General features: G+C 38.1%; 1 pseudogene; it reads right to left on the reverse strand.

Annotated features, from left to right (window-relative positions):
• Positions 1-12254: 12254 nt before the first annotated feature.
• LOC102403216 lies at positions 12255-13169 on the reverse strand (annotated as a pseudogene).
• Between the last annotated feature and the right edge of the window lie 3441 nt (positions 13170-16610).

Raw genomic sequence — 16610 nt, forward strand, 5'->3', positions numbered from 1 at the left:
TTAAATGAGTCAGTTCTTTGCAACAGGTGGCCAAAATATTAGAGTTTCAGCTTCAGCATCTGTCCTTCCAATGAATATTCAGGACTGATTTCCTTTAGGATGGACTGGTTGGATCTCCTTGCTGTCCAAGGGACTCTCAAGAGTCTTCTCCAACACCATGGTTCAAAAGCACCAATTCTTTGGCACTCAGCTTTCTTTATAGTCCAACTCTCACATACATACATGACTACTGGAAAAACCATAGCTTTGACTAGATGGACCTTTGTTGGCAAAGTAATGTCTTTGCTTTTTAATATGCTGTCTAGGTTGGTCATAGCTTTTCTTCCAAGGAGCAAGTGTCTTTTAATTTCATGGCTGCAGTCACCATCTTCAGTGATTTTGGAGCACCCCCCCCCAAATAATCAGTTTTCATTCCAGTCCTGAAGAAAGACAATGCCAAAGAATGCTCAAACTACTGCACAATTGCACTCATCTCACACGCTAGCAAAGTAACATTCAAAATTCTCCAAGCCAGGCTTCAACCATATGTGAACTTCCACATGTTCAAGCTGGATTTAGAAAAGGCGGAGGAACCAGAGATCAAATTGCCAACATCGATTGGATCATTGAAAAAGCAAGAGAGTTCCAGAAAAACATCCACTTCTGCTTTATTAACTATGCCAAAGCCTTTGACTGTGTGGAACACAACAAGCTGTGGAAAATTCTGAAAGAGATGGGAATACCAGACCACCTGACCTGCCTCCTGAGAAATCTGTATGCAGGTCAAGAAGTAACAGAACTGGATATTGAACAACAGACTGGTTCCAAATCGGGAAAGGAGAATGTCAAGGCTGTATATTGTCACCCTGTTTATTTAATTTATATGCATAGTACATCATGAGAAATGCTGGACTGGATGAAGCACAAGCTGGAATCAAGATTGCCAGGAGAAATATCAATAACCTTAGATATGCAGATGACACCACCCTTATGAAAGAAAGCAAAGAAGAACTAAAGAGCTTCTTGATGAAAGTGAAAGAGGAGAGTGAAAAAGTTGGCTTAATATTCAACATTCAGAAAACTAAGATCATGGCATCTGGCCCCATCAGTTCATGGCAGATAGATGGGGAAACAATGGAGACAGTGACAGACTTTATTTGGGGGGGGCTCCAAAATGGCCAGGGAGCAGTCTTAACTTCCAGTTCAATGGTTCATTGTTGTGTCTCCTGGTGGAAGCATTCCTCTCTCTGGATCTAAGCTCTCTAGGCCAGCAGAGGATAAAGTCACAGGAAGAGGAAGCAAAAATGTTGCTGGTGGGTCACGAGGGGTATTACTGAATGGTCCTCTCTCATTTCTATTCTTTGATTTCTGGACCCCTGCATCCTGGCTATTGGAGGTGTAATATCATATATTGGATGCTGATTCAAAGCATATACGGTCTTCTAGAGAACTTTGCCCCAGACTTGCAAAGAATTGCCACTTAACTGGCACTGTAATAAGTCCATTTCACCATTCTCTTAAACCAGCTGCTTCAGGGAGGTGAAGATCATAGTAAGATATAATGGTGAACTCCATGACCATAGGCCCATTGTACACTTCTTTTGCTGTGAATGAGTTTCTTGATCAGAAGCAATGCTCTGTGAAATACAGGAACCTGAGATTGGCAGCGTCAGAGGAAGTCTAGTAGTCTAGTAAGGTGAGAAAAAAAATACGCTCATTGATTAGGTGGTTATGTACGTTAGATGTGCCTGCTCAGTTGCTCAGTCCTGTCTGACTCTTTGCAACTTCATGGACTGCAGCCCACCAGGCTCCTCTCTCCATGGAATTTTCCAGGCAAGAAGAGTGGAGTGGGTTGCCATTTCCTCCTCCAGGGGATCTTCCTGACCCAGGGATTGAACTCATGTCTCCTGCATTGAAGGCAGATTCTTTACCAGTTCGCCACCTGGTAGGTTAGGACAACTTACAAATGTGGATAGAAACAGCATTCCAAGTGTGAATGACAAGTGAATCTGTGTCACTTAGGAAGGAAGAATGTGCCAGCTAATGGAAATATTTTTTTGTTGTTACTGTCAGTTGGTTTTGTTTTTCAGGTAGAAAAAAAATGCATATGCGGAATGGCAAAGGGCCAGCACTTGTAAGGGAGTGGTTTAAAATATAAACAGGAAAGTGAGTCCTAATCCCTTGAGGGGAACTGAAGGACTGGGATACAGAGTTCAGGTTCTTTTGCATGTGTGTTTATTGTTGTTCTATGAGTACAGCATTTACTTCATGCCAGGGCTTGGAGATAGGGCAAACCAGACATATGTGATTCTTATTTTCTTAAAGCTTTCACATTACAGTTTTGGACTTTATTCTGCATCCAATAAGAAGTCACTGAAAGATTTTAAGCAGAGAAAGTATATGATTTATTGCACACATTATTTCAGCAGTGGTTCATTAATACACAAAGAATAGAGTAGCGTGCTAAAATACACCATAGGGAAGCAATCAGAAACGCATAAAAGTGGTTCTGGGTGGAGCTCATGGTCCAGTAGGGCAAGAACCTGGGTTCTTTCTACTAGCTCTTTCCTCTACTTGAGACTTCCTCTCACCCAATATTTGCAAGGCTAAAATCCTTCTTGTGATTCATTTAGTAGCTTAAATTTCACTCTCTCAGAGATGTCTTTCCTTATTCCTCAGTCTAAAATAGCTAGCAAATTGCTCTCTATCACCCAAATTTTAGCTCTTTATATAGAATTTATCTAGCTTTATATTTTTATAAAGGTATTTTTAAAAAATCTGTTCTTATTTAACTATCTCTCTCACTCTCTGTTGGAATCTAAGTTCTATGAGAGCAGGGCTATCGTGTGAATTTCACCATTGTGTTCGTGTATCTGGCATTGTGCACACATGCATGCTTAGTCGTGTCTGACTCTTTGTGACCCCGTGAACTTGAGCCTGTCAGGCTCCTCTGTCCATATAATTTTCTAGGCAAGAATACTGGAATGGGTTGCCATTTCTTTCTCCAGGAGGTCTTCTTGACCCAGCGGTTGAAGCTGCACCTGCTGTGTCTCCTTAATTGGCAGGCAGATTCTTTTTTTATATATTTATTTTTAATTGAAGGATGAGTACCTTATAATATAGGTTTGACTTCTGCCACACATCAGCATGAATTAGCCATGGGTGTACACATGTCCCCTCCCTCTTTAATCTCCCTCTTACCTCCCACTCTTACCCACCCCTCTATGTTGTTACAGAGCCCTAGTTTGAATTCCCTGAGTCATACAGCAAATTTCCACTGGTTATCTATTTTACACATGGTAATGTATATGCTTCCATAATATTTTCTCCATTCATCTCACCCTCTCCTTCCTCCCTCCCACCTTTGTCCCTAAGTCTGTTGTCTATGTCTGCATCTTCATTGCTGCTCTACAAATAGGTTCATCAGTACCATCTTTCTAGATTCACACATTAATATATGATATTTGTTTTTCTTTTTCTGACTTATCTAACTCTGTATAATAGGCTCTAGATTCATCCACCTCATTAGAACTGATTCAAATGCCTTCCTTTTTTAAGGCTGGGTAGTATTCCATTGTGTAGCTGTACCACAGTTTATTTATCCATTCATCTGCTGATGGACATCTAGGTTGCTTCCATGTGTTAGCTATTGTAAACAGTACTGCAATGAACATTGGAGTACATGTGTCTTTTGCAGTTCTGGTTTCCTCAGGGTATTTGCCTAAAAGTGGTATTGTTGGGTCATATGGTGGTTTTATTCTTAGGTAGGCAGATTCTTTTACCACTGTGCCACCTGGGAAGCCCCCAACATATCAAGTAGGTAAAAAATGAATATAATGAAAAAATATACAGAAGAATGATATGATATAGCTACTGAAACAGAGAAATGCAACAAATGCTATGACAACACAGAATAAGAAAATCTACAAAGACTGCATATTATTTGTGTATCAATAGACAAGGATCTTGGGGGACATTCTATCTTAAAGAAACCAGGACTGTGAGCAATAACTGTATGTTGCTAGTAAATAATAGAGGTAGAATTTAAACTCAAGGTGAAGTGGATCCAGATTCAACACTCTTGTTACTCCTCCCTGCTGCTTTTCCTTCCTTGGATATTGTGCTTTTAAATAGCTTTCTATAGAGAAAGGGAACATATTTCTTTAATTATTAACAGAGAAGGCAATGTAAAGTGATCAGGCTGCGAATGAGACAGACTTGTGTTTGAAGCCTGACTCAACTGCCTACCAGCTGTGTGACCTAAAGCAACTTATTTAATCTCTCTGCGCCTTCATTTCTTCAGAGCTATTTAAGAATTGATGAAATAGTACATATCGAATATTTAGCACAGATCTGGAGCCATAGGAAACTATTCACAAATGCTGGTTATGTTTATTATAATACAGTAGTCTCATTAACATGGGTACCATTGTTATGACTCACAAAACCTTGAAAGAAAAGTTCTGCCTCTGAGGAAAAAGACTAGGATAAATGTATCATTGTTATACAATCCTTTAACTTGAAGGCAGCAGAATCTGAAAACTGCTTGGCTGAGATCTTGAAGACCTGATTTGCATTATGTCAAAACATATGTCACTTGCAACAAAGATGCCAGTGATTAAGTATGAGTGAGATGCTCAGACTAAGATTACAGGAATGGAAAGGAGAGAAAAACCACCATGAACCAGGGCAGGGGCTCTCCAGGCTGGGCACACCAGGAGCAAAGGCATGGAAGAGGTGAAGTATCAATAGAAGTTTTGCTTAGAGTGTGGTAAGTGGGGCGGTTTGGCTAGAGTGGAGGGACTACGCTGGATAGGTGATGCTGAAAATTCAGAACTCAGGCCAGATCCAGAAGGGAGGATGCAGGGGTGAGAACACGCTCTTGTCGGAAACTGAATATGTCTGTAATCACTCTACCTGCTTTGAATGGTTTTCTCTCACAGAAAGGAGTGATATTCTGTAATCAAAAATTAAATGTATTTTTCCTTAGTTCTGTTTAATATATTTTGTAAAGACACCATTTAAAACATATTAACCTCCTCATCAAGACTGTTCTGTTACCAAAAGAGATAATGTTGTTTCTCTCCCATGCTTGCTTTAATGAGCTCTTTTTATCATCTAAACCCTGTGGATTTTTATCCTAGAACCACTGGAAGACTTTGAATTTGTTGTATTTTTACCTAAGCATCTTGCCTCTAGACATGTGTGTCAGGAGACACACATAACTATTTTTAGTGCAGTATTGTTTGTAGCCCAAAAAATTAGGAAATAACCTAAATGTCCATTAGTAAGAATATTAAGATAAATTGTGGTATAATTGCTATTCAATAATAAAATAAAACTAAATCTAAGTGATTTAAAACACAATGTTGAGTTTAATAAAGGCAAAGTGCCAAGTAATATCTAAAGTATAATAGCATTTGGGTAAAATTTAAAATTCACATAAAGCAATAATATATACTATTTAGGGACACACGAATATATTCAACAGAAGCTTCAAAACATTGTTGTGTTTAGCTGCTAAGTCGTGTCTGACTCTTTGTGACTTCATTAGGAAGATATAAATTCATGGCAATGGCTGAGTTTGGGGAAGAAATGTGGGAACTGGGATTGGATGAGAGATCAAAAAGGGTTTCAATGTTTACTTAAAAAGCTTTGTTATTTTATAAAATAAATTAAGCAAAAAATGACAGAATATAAACTTCCATTAATTCAGTGAGGGTTTAAATATAGGCTGTTATATTCTTCTCTGTAGTTTTCTGCATTTTCTCCACCTCATTAAGAACAAAAGCTAGAGATAAAAATGATCATTAACCACCTTCACTCATTCGATGGTTGTCAAAAAGGTACAAACTTCCAGTTATAAGCAAGTTTTGAGTATGGAATATACAACATGCTCACAGCAGTTAATGATACTGTCCTGTATATTTGTAAGTTATTAAGAAAATAGAACTTAAATGCTTTCATCATAAGAAAAGTAATTGTAACTATTACAACTGATAAATGAATGTTAACTATTGTGGTAATGCATAAGCACAATATTTAAGATCTATTATGCACCTGCAAGCAAGTTTTGCTAGCTAAAGTAGTCTGGTTTAAAAAATATGCACATTGTGATAATCATTTTGTAATATATACATATATGAAATCATTATGTGTACACATAAAACTAATACAATGCTATATGCCAATTAGATCTCAATAAAAAATAAAAATGATCATGAGTAAATAGATTAGAATGCTGAATCTCACACTTTCTACCTTCCAAGACCCCTTTTGTTATTCTTAATCCCTCATCAGTGGAGTTTATACTCTGAAAGATTTTGTTCAATTTTTTTAATATAATTCATTTCCTCACTTTTCTTTTAAAAAGTGTGAATGCCAGTAAGAGCTTATCACCAGTCTGAGATAAATGTTCATAGAGATACCTGACATAGTGACTGTCACTTTACCCAGATTTAGATTTGCATTGAATATTGTGAAGTTGATAAATATTGAGAAATTGATGAAGGGGCTGGTAGGGGAGCCTGGGTGACAGCCCAGCTCCTCATCTCCAGACAGCACTGCTGCTCTCTGCTCTTCACTAACTGGCTAATGACTCTTGTAAAGGGATTGCAAACTTTGTTTTTTCACAAATTCCTCTATATTCAAGGTTAATGTTCTTATCCTGACTATGCTATGTAATGAAGTTATTAGGTATTATGTGAAAATTAATGCACATAGCTGTAATCAAGGATTCATTTAGTTATGATATAGAGCATATCAGTGGGCTTCCCAAGCGGCTCCAGGGGTAAAGAATCCACCAGCCAAGCAGGAGACGCAGGTTCAATCCCTGGGTCAGGAAGATCCCCTGGGGAAGGAAATGGCTCACATTCCAATATTCTTGCCTGGGAAATCCCATAGACAGAGGAGCTTGGCAGGCTATGGTCCATGGGGTCACAAAGGAACTGGACACGACTTAGCGACTAAAGGACAACAACAATAGCATATCAGCAGATATTATGTATAATAATATACCCATGGGGGGAATGGTAAAATTGCTGAGATCACCTTGGGAATTTTGAAGGAATGATATAACTCCAGCCCAAAGAAAGAAACTTGACATTTTAGTTAGTCCATTATAGGCAGTCTTGTTTTGGGGAAGTACATAAGTACTAACTTTTGAAATATTTAAAGTAACTTGAAGATTTCCATTAATATCTTTGTGAGCCTCTAAGTAGTGAGAGACTTCATCTGGGGAACAACTGTTCTCAGAGGGATCTATTAATAATTAATTCTTTTTTGAATCAATGTGTGATAACTTTTTCATCTCTAGGAAAGTTCAATTACTTCACAAATATGATTATTTTTTAATTTTGTCCAAATTTAGGAGTTCAATAGAAAAGCAATAAACCACAAAATACATATTTTGGCATGAGAAAGTGAAATATGGGCATATGAAAATGTACCATTTATATGAAAGAAAGAGAGACAGGTGGGGGGGTTGAATATTCATTAGTACGATAAAGTCTGAATTGGGGGTTAATATTGAAATTGCCATAATAAAACTATAAAAGAAGACCAAGGAAGCTGAGGCCATTATTTCCCACAGAAATTCTAAAGTGAATTAAGGATAGCATTACTAATTTATATTTGCAAGTCATCCTAACTTATTCATCATTCCCAACTCTGGTACATGCTTGGCAGTGTATGAGGTGCCTGCCAATTATGCTGGCTGAGAGGAGGGAATATTCAGGCTAGAGGTGAAGTACTGTGCCACATTTCAGAGGTAATTTGAGGTCACCAGTCCCAGGACAAACATCCCCATTCTAGAAAGACTGCTTAAGGTACTGGGAAGTGGGGGAAGGGGACCCCTAGCCTCTAAACTCTATTAGGGCCCCTGCAACAGTCATTACTTCAGTTAGATTTCTTTCTGTGTGGCTCCAGACAGTTCTGCCTGCTAATGACAACTCATTTAGCAGAATGACAGTTGTTTGATGCTCACAGGGAATGAAGCAGGCATTGCCTGAAAGTGTACCACGCCTTCTAACAGCCTTGATGCAAGAGAATCTTTACCAAAAGGAGCATGAGAATTGAATGTGAGCTATTAATGAGGGAAAAACTCTCCTATCAATAATAGTGGAAAAAACTGTGAGGGAGAAGAAAACTCTGAGAACTTATAGAATGCTTTACAGGGGTCTACTTGGTGAGTTGATTGCTACAAATCCATGGGGTGCTCACACAGTAGAGGTTTGGGCCACAGGGACAGCAACATAAATTCTTCTTTGCAATCATTCAAGAATTCACTGAACCAGTTGTCAGAGGGAATATGGCTCTTTTGGACTGTCCATCTGTGTGTAAGCACACTCTTAGCACACAACAGCATTTGGGTGATTTAAAATTTTAGATAGCACTAAGTCTGGATTCTGAATAGCTTTATGTAAACTTTAATCAAAAATGAAAACAGATCTGTGATACCATTTTGGCTATCACATTTGATTGATTTTCTTTGATGAGATTTTGGAGACTAGTTTGATTTTTTTTTTTTTTAACTCATAAAGACAGGACTTCAGATAGAAGGATAGCAATTACTGACATTTCTGTTCCCCTGCTTGGCTCATTGAAGTGATTTGATCTGTAGAGAGAACCTCGTTTGAGTTTAGCTGCTCGAGAGATAACCATTACAAGGCTTTTACAAAATGTTAAAAGAAAAATTGTTATTCACATTTTATATTTCAGGGAAGAGCGATCTGTTCAGGAATTTACATTTTGGTGAAAAATGTTGCTTCTTTTTCAAAGCTCGGATCTCTTTCTGTAAAAATGCACAGTTGGCTACATGAGCATAAACAAATGTGAAATCATGTACTGAGATATGCTACATTAAGAAAATGAAATAAATTCAATAGGCAGTCAAAAAATATCATTCTCTGTCACTCTCTGAAGGAAAGGATAATATGTTTCCTTGTGCTTGAGTTCTCCTGGCATAAAAAGGCCTAGACGACATCTTTGTGGCTATTCATTGCTTCTTTAGCTCTGAATCTTCATTCATAAACCTGAGAAAGTTAAGTAGTTTTACTGCCTTATGCTGCCTCATTTTTATTTAGTCTAGGACAAGGTATTTTTTTTTTTTTTTTTAGATGTTTAAAACCAATCACTTGATGTGGTCTCATACTAACATCTTCCTTTTTGGAAACTGCCAAGGAAATCTTCCTGCTCTCTGTGTCCTGGTGGGAGACTTTTGCTAGATCCATTTCTTTTCTGAGAATGAAGACTTCAAGGAAACAGAATTGGTAGAGGGCCCCTTATAGAATTCCTTAAAGAAAGATAGCTCTCCCTTGATCTACTGGCAGGAAGTAATCTGACTCCTTTCTCAAGGTGAAGCCTATTTATCCTATGATCTCTGATTTATATCATTCTTAGAAGACCACAGGGAGCTCCACCACATCATTCTGCACTCCAATTACAAGGGCATATGATGAGGATAGGTACGTAAAGATAACATTGCCAGTTTCCTGTAGCCACAGCATCTCCCCTCTTAATCTTTTTAAAATGAAAACTGTATACACATAAGGTGTACATCATGATGGTTTGATTTACATTTACATAATGAAATGATTGGGCTCCCCTGGTGGTTCAACACTAATAATCTGCCTGCAATACAGGAGACATGGGTTTGATCCCTGGGTTGGGAAGACTGGAGGAGGGCATGGCAACCCTCTCCGGTATTCTTGCCTGGAGAATCCCATGCACAGAGGAGCCTAGTGGACTGCAGTCCCTAGGATTGCAAAGAGTCAGTGCTGAAGCACCTGAGCACCCAGTGAAATGATTGCTAATTAATATCTCGTTCCTCACATAGTTATCTGTTTTTGTGTGTGGTGAGAGCACCTGGAATCTGTCTTAGCAAATTCCCAGTAGACTTGGTCTGGAAGAGTCTTATTTCTCCTTCAACTTAATGCTTACTTGATGTTTAGATTATAACTTAAATCTAATTTTTAAGGAAAGCTTTTACCAATCTCCAAATCAGGCTAATTTTTAAAATATATGTGTTATGCTCTCAAAAATTCACATTTTCCTTTTCTACAAAAAACTTCAGTGTTTATAGATTTATTTGTGTTATTTAACTTTGAGCTCAACATGATTAAGGATTGTTTATGTTTTCACTGCCTGTTATGTCAGATACATTGCATGGTTCCTGGTACTTAAGTGGTATAACATATAGTAAAATGTTGTTGAATGAATATATACATGAATTGGCAAGAGACCTGGTAAACAAATATTTCCAGCAAGTATCAGTACTTTCAAATGTATTCACAGAAAATAAAATAACTTTACCTTTCATATCTTATAGCTAGGAGCATTGATTTTGTCTGCAAAAGAAGACTCTTTGGCACTTTATTATATATTTAAAAGGAAGGTGTAAGCTGGAGAACACTTCTCCAAACAATTATAATAAGGCTATCCTTTAGTTTAAAAAATATTTTAAAAAAGAGATTCAGAATTGCATTGGTTGACTCCTCCTGTTTGTTACATAAGTGCTTAACTAGCTCTTCAATTTATGTTGGGTGGGTAAACACTGGCAGGGAGAAGTTTGCATAATAGAAAGCACTTTATACCCAACCAGCTGTAACAAGATTCAGTTCTACTTAGATTTTGTCAATACACATCAAGCATGTGCAGTGGAGGGGGAGGGGTGCCTGCAGAGGAATCCAGGACCATGTCTTGAAGCATATAAAGTGATGTAGCTCTCACAGAAGCTATTACTAGGGTGAGTAACAAAAGTTATTCCTGCCATTAACCTAGAATCCTTTTTAAGGAAGGTGGCATTTGCTTTCTTTGCTGAATACATTTTCTGACACATACTTTATGCTGCAGCCATACTGAATTCCTTACGTGCATGTGTGCTAAGTCACTTCAGTCAAGTCTGACTCTTTGCGACCCTATGGACTCTAGCCCACCAGGCTCCTCTGTCCATAGGATTCTATAGGCAAAAATGCTGGAGTGGGTTGCCATGCCCTCCTCCAGGGGATCTTCTGACCCAGGATCGAATCTATGTTTCCTGTGTCTCCTGCATTGCAGGCAGATTCTTTACCTGCTGAGTCATCAGGGAAGCCCCTTATTCCTTGATGTTGTTTTTGTTGTTTTAATGGCTAAGTTGTGTCCAACTCTTTGCGATCCCAATGATTGTAGCCTGCCAGCCTCCTCTGTCCATGGGATTTCCCAGGCAAGAATACTGGAGTGGGTTGCCATTTCCTTCTCCAGGGGATCTTCCCAACCCAGGGATCAAACCCACGTCTCTTGCATTGACAGGTTGGTTCTTTATCACTGGGCCACCAGGGAAGCCCACTTGTTTGTTTACTCTATCCCTAAACCAAGGTTTATTGTAGACTTACAGAAGTCAAGTCTTCTCATCAATATATAATAACAACATACCAAGAAGGTCCAGAACACCTGAGGTGATGCACTAAGTCATCCATCTGCACCAGCAGAAAAGGTCAGTGCCTGGAGTCTTTTCTCTTTTGCCTCTTTACTGAGAATCCTGAGAAAGTTAATAAGGAAAAATATGAGGCAGGCAAGATACTATTACAAGTAAAAAGAATTTCTAGACTCACTAAATTGTTTTAAACGGGCTTTAACCACAAGAGAATAGCTAGAAGTCAACAGCTCCAATTTTTTTTTTTAAGGGCAAAGAGTTAGTACCTTAAATTTTGAGCTTAGGAATAGAACGCCAACAAATATCTGAGGGTCTAGTCATAAGAAAACACTTCATGCTTAAGTATTTCAAATCGTGATGGCATTGAGTGAAACTGTGTCTGATTTGTTTATATGTAATTTTATTGGACTTTGCAAAACTGTCCAGAAAATTTAATATTCTTAATTTTAAAAGGACAAAAATATCTGTGCTTATTTGTTTATATGTCTGAAATCACCCTAGTGGCTCAGATGATAAAGAATCTGCCTGCAATGCAGGAGACCTGGGTTCGATCCCTGGGTTGGGAAGATCCCCTGCAGGAGGGCATGGCAACCCACTCCAGTATTCTTGCCTGGAGGATCCCCATGGACAGAGAAGCCTGATGAGCTACAGTCCATGGGGTCGCGAAGAGTCAGACATGACTGAGCAACTAAGCACAGTACAGCACAATCATACACAAGCTTATTTACTGGAGGATCTACAAGGTTATGCTTTGTACCACAAGATCTGTTCCTATTTAACGTAGACTTAAAATCTCATACTGCCTTAATGCAGTCCTGCACAGACCAGCTGTGTGTGTGACACCTATTGTAGGTACCCAGCGTCGTCAATCATTCCCACCATAATCACTGTAACCATGGTAGGTAGCCACTGTTCCTTCTCTTGTGGATACTGGACATCTTTTTCCATGTTGAGTCCTGATGGAAACTAGCACTGAAAGACTGGCCCAGGCGCCCATGCTGCTTCTTGGAGATGTTGTCTTCACTCTCAGATTTGGCAATTCCCTGGGCATGTGTTAGAGGCTGTGATTCCTGTCTAATGGTTCCAAATGGAAAGTTCCAAAGGCCAAATCTTTGCCAGCCAAGTCTCTGGAATGCTAGGATGCAATGCAAATTTCTTCCAACCTTCTTTGTCTTTTGATACTGCAGCCCCCTCTCTAGGGGCCAGATATATAAACATTCTGGATTTTGAGTGTTTAGATCAGTAATAATATCTGCTCATTTCTACAGTGAATAGCAGAATTTTTCTGCTTGATTCCCCAATTAAGATACAATATTCTGCTTCCTGTGTTATGAGGGGACCCCTGCTAAATGCTTTATTCACCTTAACAGGGGTTGTTTCAGAGCCAATTGGACAAAAATAATGATTTTGGCAATGATAGATATAAACTAATGATTCATCTTTCAATCCATGAGTTAACTTTGACAAGGCCCCGGAAGCAGTTTCTCCAGCTGTTTTATTCTTCCCATGAGGCTTATATAGAACAACGTGGAAGTGGTCATTAATTTGTCTAAACCACCTCATAAGCATCGAATTTCCAGTGAAGGGGCCAAACCTAATATCCTCAAATGGAGGTTGAAAGCGCAAAATACGTGAAGCTTCTTCTTGGGTGATGGCTGGAAGATTTCCAGCTCCCATTGTGCTGTATAATTCTTGTGCTGTATATTCCTTGATAGCTCAGTGCTATTGTTCTGTTGACAGATTCAGTCCTTCCCAAACTCCCTTTTACCCTACTCCTCCCTTTTTCTTTTACTCCTTTCCACTATCTCTAGCTCCTCATTCTCCTCCAGTCTGTCAACAATCAGAAGATTCCAATTTTATCCCTTGACCTTCTGTTCTAAAACTTTACTTTGTAGAAGCTGCTGTCCTCTATTTTTGTTTTAAATCTTCATCTATTATCAGTTGCTCTTAAATCCTGATCTTTTGCCAAATCTCTCCATCAAGCTCCAGCCCTTTAGTTCAAACAACCTGCAAGAAAGCTTCTCTGGAAATTTCTTCAAAACTGAAAAATTCAGTGTGACTTTAAACAAACTTCTGTTTGTCCTTAAAAATGCTCCATTTCTCCATATCACCAGTCCTCCTATAAATACGATGCTTGGAGTTAATGACAAAGCTCGATGCACTTTCAGATAGGTCTCCCCCTGATTTTACTGTTCCTCTGTCATTATCCTACATGTGTGAGTTTAACTCCCCCAGCTTATTTTCTGTCCCTCATATCTCCTGTTTTTCCCAGGCCATAGCTTACTTTTCTCTAACTCCTTTTTTCATTGAGTAACTATACTATCTAATTGGGTCTTTCTATTATTAATAGATGGTTATCTGAAAGGCTATTCACAAATCCATTTACTAAATTGTAACAACACCATCAGTACCACCTCCTACAACTTACAGTATTTTTACCACCTTTTAAAAACTGATGTATAGTCGATTTACAATATTATGCTAGTTTCAAGTATACATCATAGTGATTCAAAACTTTATAGGCTGCCTTCATAGTTATAAAATACTGGCTATATTTCTTGTGCTGCACAATGTATCTTTGTAGCTTATTAATTTTATGAACGGTATGGTAGTGTACCTTATAAGAAAGCTAATGATGTTTGTAACACACCACCCAAAATAAACACAAACACAGCAAGTATACAGGCCATTAGATAAATACACAGATGAAAATGATTAGGCACAACTTCATAGGCATCTGTTGGTGATGGATATAGTTGCCCTGGTTCTCAGATCTATGGGAATTTATAGATAAAGAGTCTGTGAAAGAAACTTTTTGTATTGTTGTTGTTTAGTCACTAAGTCATGTCTGACTCTTTGCCCCATGGACTGTAACCCTCCAGGCTTCTCTGTCCATGGAATTTTCCAAGCAAGAATACTGGAGTAGGTTGCCATTTCCTTGCCCAGGGTATGTTCCAGACCTGGGGATCAAACTCACATCTCAGCATTGGCAGGCAGATTGTTTACTGCTGAGCCACCTGGGGAGCCCAAAAGAAGCTTTGCTACTGTGTTATTCTCTAGTGGTACTGCAAGGCTTAGCAATTTGCTTGCTATTATTTTATGACTTTTAATACCTCTATATAGCTAAGAAATTATGGTGTCTACCAGTTTGTCTAGCATCTCTAGCTTTTCAGTAAGACAAAATAAAAAACTAAAACAAAATAACTATCACTCTGACTAATTTTTTATTTTAAACAATGTGAATAATATTATAGATAGCAAGTCAAGGTCCTGTCATTTGTTGATTGGAAACATGTACTTGTTAGTTTTGTCTAACTGTTTTAAAAAGCAAACCTTTTGGGGAAAATTCAAGTTGCATACTGGTATTTTTTTAATGAACAATAAATAGCCTCCTTCAATCTAAATAATCTTAAAATGATTTTTTTTCATTAAATTTAAAGACTTTAATAATGACATTACATCATCAAAAAAGTTGGGTAAGTACTGCAAAGGAAAAAAGTTGCATAATCCCACTAACCCAGTCCATTTGTTAAAAAGTTTTCTGTAATTCCTTCTAGTCTTTTTTTTCACATTTATGATATCCTTGAATGCTTGTCATCATAGTGTATATACTAGTTTTGAAATTTTACTTTATCATAAATATTTCCTTTGGCTATACTACATAATTTCCATGCTTCTCTGATTTTTTTTAAACAGGATCTAATAAGTGAGTTGGATAAAATTTAAGGACTCAGGCCAAAAGCTTTCCTCCTTCACTGGTAATAGGCCAGCTGCCCATCAACTCTTCCCAGTGTCTCGTGACTGTGGCCCACTCTAGTGCCTGCTATTTTTTCTCAAATAATTAATTTACAGGGAATAATTAAGACTCATTGCCTTGAGATTAAAAAGTTAGAATTGGCTCTATATGAGAGACTCTCCCTTGCTTAATGCCAACTGAAAAAAAAGGATTTTGTTTCTATCTGTGTAATAAATTCTCAGACATCTAAACATCTCATGCTGAGAAAGAAACAGTCAGCCATTTAAGTGTTTAGAGATGCAAGAAATTTGATCTTTTTCTTTTGGCATTTCTGTCATATTCAGCTGTCATTTTGGGTTCTTAGAACTGTCCCTTTACTTATAACTCCTTTTGATCTGTGTTCATCAATTACTGCATCAGAAGTCCTAACTCTCAATTAGTTTGGAATTTAAATAGAAGAAAATAGATTTGGGTTGATTACAAACTCGAGGTCCTTTATTTTGTGTAATGGCCAGTTAATCTCTCCTTATATTTAAATCAGTTCTTTTCTTTGCTCTATTTATTTGTATACTTCATTAATACCCTGTACCATCTGTGTATTCCCAACTATGTTTTGGTTCTTGTTTAGGGACTTTTATCAGAGAAACAGGTTTTTTTTAATTATTATTTCTCTTTCTAATTTCAAAAAAATTCATTATTTTTAATGACTACTATATTTAATATCTAATTGAACTTGAAAATATATTCATCTTCATGCATTCATCCATTCTTATTTTTTCCATTTGTTTACTTATTCATTTATGAAGAGTCCTCCTTTCTGTCAGGCAAACAGTTGGTTTTCTGCCAGGGTCCAGCCCCGGCTGATCCAGGGTATTCGAAGGAGAGACGGCTTCGGTGACCTATTTATTTAAATATTTATCAAAGATATAAAGAGTAATAGAATGAGGATAGCTCAGTAGGAAAATTAAGTGGAGAAAAGAGGCTGAGTAGCTTGGTTTACGCGGAAAATCAATATAACCTGTGACACCAGGTTAGCTCTGACCACAGAGGCCGCAGGCGCCCTCTTGAATAGTGGAAGGTGCCCCACCTTAGACACCTTCTCGAGTGGGTCTTAGAAGCCCAGGCAAATAAATGGTCGCAGAGGATTTCTGCGCTCCAGATGGAGACTCAGCTGGAAATTGAGGAGAAAAATGACACGAGGAGACCAAGCTTTGGCGAGCAAGGCCCTTAGCTTTGTTTTCAACAGGGGCTTATATACCCTAAGTTACACATAGAGGATAATAGGGGATGCAAAGTCAGCAGTCTTTGATCCTTATCAAAAACTAGGGTTTCTTTCCTGCAAATTTATCATATACAAATGGTTTAGGTGATTTACATCATCTTCTGGCCAGAAGACCTATTAACATTTTATGACTCTTGACAAAGACTTATATTCTCTAAGAGTAATTATTTTAAGGTTTGGCGCCATCTTCCGAAGGTGTTAGA

Source organism: Bubalus bubalis, chromosome 1 (genome assembly GCF_019923935.1).
Source record: "Bubalus bubalis isolate 160015118507 breed Murrah chromosome 1, NDDB_SH_1, whole genome shotgun sequence".
NCBI classification, from domain to species: Eukaryota; Metazoa; Chordata; class Mammalia; order Artiodactyla; family Bovidae; genus Bubalus; species Bubalus bubalis.